This window comes from Bison bison, unplaced genomic scaffold (genome assembly GCF_000754665.1).
Source record: "Bison bison bison isolate TAMUID 2011002044 unplaced genomic scaffold, Bison_UMD1.0 scf7180017864191, whole genome shotgun sequence".
Classification (NCBI taxonomy): Eukaryota; Metazoa; Chordata; class Mammalia; order Artiodactyla; family Bovidae; genus Bison; species Bison bison.
This window is the reverse complement of record NW_011494763.1, coordinates 180,421-184,109: the sequence shown is the minus strand read 5'-3', so window position 1 is coordinate 184,109 and position 3,689 is coordinate 180,421. Positions and strand designations below refer to the sequence as shown.

Here is a 3,689-nt window from a genome sequence, read left to right as displayed (position 1 = left end):
ACAGAGGTGGGGGCTGGTGACTGAGCAGGGTGAAAACGTCTCTCTGGCATAGGTCTTGAATGCCCAGGGTAGGCTGAGTTGCAAATGAGGCGCTGGGGTGAGGCGGGCCTAGGAGAAATAGAAAAGTGCCCCCTTTCCTTCTGGGCCTGCGCATGGGAAAAGGCCTGGTAAGAGTTGTTGTTGAGGTGCTAAGGCATGTCTGACTCTTTGCAACCCCATGACTGTAGCCCAACAGGCTCCTCTGTCCGTGGGATTGTCCAGGCAGGAATACTGGAGTGGGTTGCCATTTCCTTCTCCAGGGGATCTTCCTGATCCAGGGATCAAACCCACGTCTCCTGCCTGGGCAGGTGTATGCTTTACTCCTGAGCCACCTGGGAAGCCACTGGTGAGGGTGGTGAGGAAACCTCTGATCCATGGAGGCAGTGCCTGTGCTGAGGCCCCGCCTGCCTCAGGCTCAGCCAGCAGGTTGCTGCCTCTCTGAGTATATGGCTTCCCCTTGGGAGTCTGTAGGCTCCTGGGCATAAACTGCCTGGGTCTTCCCCCTGCCTTCACTCAAAGACTTGCCTGCCACCCCAGCATCCTTCTTTGCTGTGTCAGGGGGAAAAAAAAAAGATTCTGTCTCGTCTCTGATAACCCCTTCCACTTCCCGGCCCGACATGCACCTGTGCCTCGAGCCCCTCGCCCTCCGGAGGCTCCTGCCACCAGGCCTCCCTATCTTCCCACTGCACCTTTGCTCTGTCTTGAGATGGAGCTAAGCCTTTCCCCTCCTGACCCTTTGACACTGCAAGCGCCCGCACCCCCTGCTTCTCATTGCATAGCTGGGGGCTCCAGCCACCTCATCCCACTGAAGTGACCCTGTCTGTCCTTTCTGGAAGGGCTTCCCTTGGCCCTCCCTAACATCACTTAGGTGTTTCTCTGCCCTCTGCCCATAGGGCACCTTTGGAGTCTGCTCCTCCTCTACCCTCCCCACAGTGTGTTGCCTGGGCAACCACCCTCCCCTCTCTTCTCCTGCCAGTGTTTTCCCTCCGTTTCTTTGGGGACTTTTCCGTGGATCTGCATCTTTAGCTCAGTACCTGTCATGTCTACTCCTGAAGACTTGTTGCAGGAGAACCTTAAAATCGCCACATCTGTAGCTGATCTGGGTTACTGGGGAGGACCACTGTCCACTCCTCCTCCAGGCAGCAGCCCAAGCACACCTGCCCCCCAACATGACTCTCCAAACTGTCCGTTCACCTGCAGCCCCGCCGCCATCACCTGCTCCTCTCCCCCCCACCCCCATTCGCTTCTCAGGGCGAGGCCTGCCTCTGTGGGGTCCCCCCCACCCTCCAGCTCAGCCCCAGACTGTCCATCTTGTCATCATCCTTGAAGGTGTGTGTGTCAGCTGTTATGAGACGTGTCACAAACAATCTCTCACTAATAACCAAAGTCTTGGAGTTTGTGGGTGACTTTCTTTTTAAATTTTACACTTTGGATGCGTGTAGACTCGAGGCCAGCTTTCGGCAGCTCTCATCCTGCTGTGCTTCGTTGGAGAGAAAGGGGCGCTTTACTGTGGGTGCCGCCCATCGCCCTGGGTTCCTGATCTGCCCAGGGCTCTCTGTCCAGAGACGGGGTTCCTCAAGAGGTAGCCCAAGGGGAGCCACCCTTCGGAGACAGCACTAAACTCCGGTGTCATAGACTTGGTGTGCCTCCCGGGCAGCCCGCCCGGGCTCTGCAGCACTCGCTCCGCTTGCCTCGCTGTTCCCAGGTTGTCTTGTCGTCCTGAGCCCCGCGTGCCAGCTGACAGCTCCTCTCCCGTGTGTGTATGTTTAGGGCACAGTGCTGGCTCACGGTAGATATTGACGAAGTTTTGTTAAATAGTCAAGTGGATCAAAGTTGTCTGCAGAATACAGACAGACCGGTGGGACGAGGCTGGTCGGGGACGGAACAGGATTGGTGCCCTGGGGTCCACTCGGGCCCTCGGGTGAAGGTGTTGGGGTGTGCCCCGGGCTGCAGCCTGACTCACAGGTGTTATGCTTTTCTCTGCCCTCATCCGTGAGCACAGGCGGGACACAGGCCTGCCTCCGGTACCCTGCTCTGCGGGCCCAAGAGCGACGGAGCCGACAGACTGCTCGGGTCCTCTGCTGTGCCACGGAGCATCACGTTGCTGCTCTGGGTTTCCGTTTCTTCAATCAAAATAAGAGCAGAGGGGAGTCCATTCTGGTTCTGACATCTAGAGCCCTTCCTTTGGACCACGGCAGTGTCTGGCCCTTCGTCTGTGCCTTGACCCGGCCCCTCCGCGGCTTCCCCTCCAGCGGGCTCCAGGTGCCCGGTGTGGTGGTGGCTGACTTGGTTGTCTAGTGATGGGCTGGGGCGGTTTCCTCTCGGTTCTCCTGAGGCCTCTCCCACTGGACAGGGCTCCTCGGTGTCGAGCTGTCCACCTGCTTTCACAGCTGAACCTCCCTTGAGCTGCCCAGCAGGCTCGTCACCAGTGAAGGCCTCCCTGCCATTCCTGATGGCCCTCCTGAACGTTTCACGTTACCGAGTCAGAACGTCCTGGCTTAAATCTCCTCAGTTAGCCTGCGTCTTGCTCTGGGCTGGAGGGACGCACGCTCCTCCGCCTCAGGTGACCGGGGCGGACCCGCCATCCTCCTCTGAACCTTCTCTTTCCCCGGGAGACACGTCCTCGCTCGCTGGCCTTTAACTTTCCCTCACATTTTCTTTTCTCCTTCCTGCATGTTTCATCTCTGACTTCTTCGTGTCTCTTTTCTTTTGAGAGCAGCCCTGAATTTGATCTCATCTCCAGGAAAATGAGTGTGTGGGGGGTGGGGAGGGGTTGAGGACGGTGCCTGTGTGTAGGGTCTGAGCGTCTGGGTGAACTGAAGTCTGTGCCCTGGTTTGAGCTGACTGCAGGCAGAGTGGGTGAGGGGCAGCCCACGAGGGGGTCATGAACCAGGCGGGGTTGGGGGTTGCAATGCTCGCTTGCTTGGTGGTGTGGAGGGGCCCAGTCTGGGGGAGGGCATGGTAGGTGAGACGAGGAAATGCCATAAGGGGCAGGCAGGAGACAAGGGAGCAGGGCAGAGGCTGGGAAGGAGTCTTCGGTGACAGGAAGCCAAGGAGACTGTGCTATCCAGAGTCGAGAGGACGGGGTGGGTGGGGCTGGTGCAGAGAAGTTGGGAGTCACTGGGGGCCTTGGGGTCGGTGGGGGGCAGAGCCAGGGAGTGGTGGGGGCCAGACCCAGAGCAGAGCGGGCTCCGAGGGGAGGAGATGCTGAGTTGCCAGCGTCAGGAGCTGCCCCGTCCTTTGTGCCCTGATGGAGGCTTGGGAAGCCTCAGGCTGCCTTGCTCCGCAGGACTGAGTGATGTCCCTGTTTTCCTGGACCCCGTGGGTGCCCAGGACGCCAAGCCTGGCCCCCTCTGCTCCCATGGCCTCGCTGACAGTGCGGGCACCCATGGTTCTCCCCGGGAAGCCTGCCCGGCGCCTTGGAGCCCTATGTCATGGTGAGGTCAGCCCCCCCCGGGGTCCCACGGCCCCGCGGTGCCCCCATACAGCCCACAGTGGGGCTCTCCTCTTCTTGTCGTGCGAGTGAGAATTTCATTCACGTCTGCCTCTCCCGCCAGCCTGGGGGCCTACCTGCATGCAGGGGCCTTGCCTACTGTATACTGTATTCAGCGTGCAGAAACGTTGTCAAGTGCCTACTAGGTTCTGGATAA

The 3,689-nt window shown here is 59.4% G+C and overlaps 1 protein-coding gene across 3 annotated transcripts in view; it reads left to right on the top strand.

The window, feature by feature from the left end:
* LRRC61 (leucine rich repeat containing 61) overlaps positions 1 to 3,689 on the top strand; it is a 13,007-nt gene that overhangs the window by 1,211 nt on the left and 8,107 nt on the right. The window contains exon 2 of one of the 3 annotated variants that reach the window (XM_010843857.1): positions 2,042 to 2,301. The exons of the other annotated variants lie outside the window; for them this stretch is intronic. The gene's annotated coding sequence lies outside the window, so the exon portion shown is untranslated. The remainder of the gene's footprint in view (positions 1 to 2,041; positions 2,302 to 3,689) is intronic. 3 annotated transcript variants of the gene reach the window in all.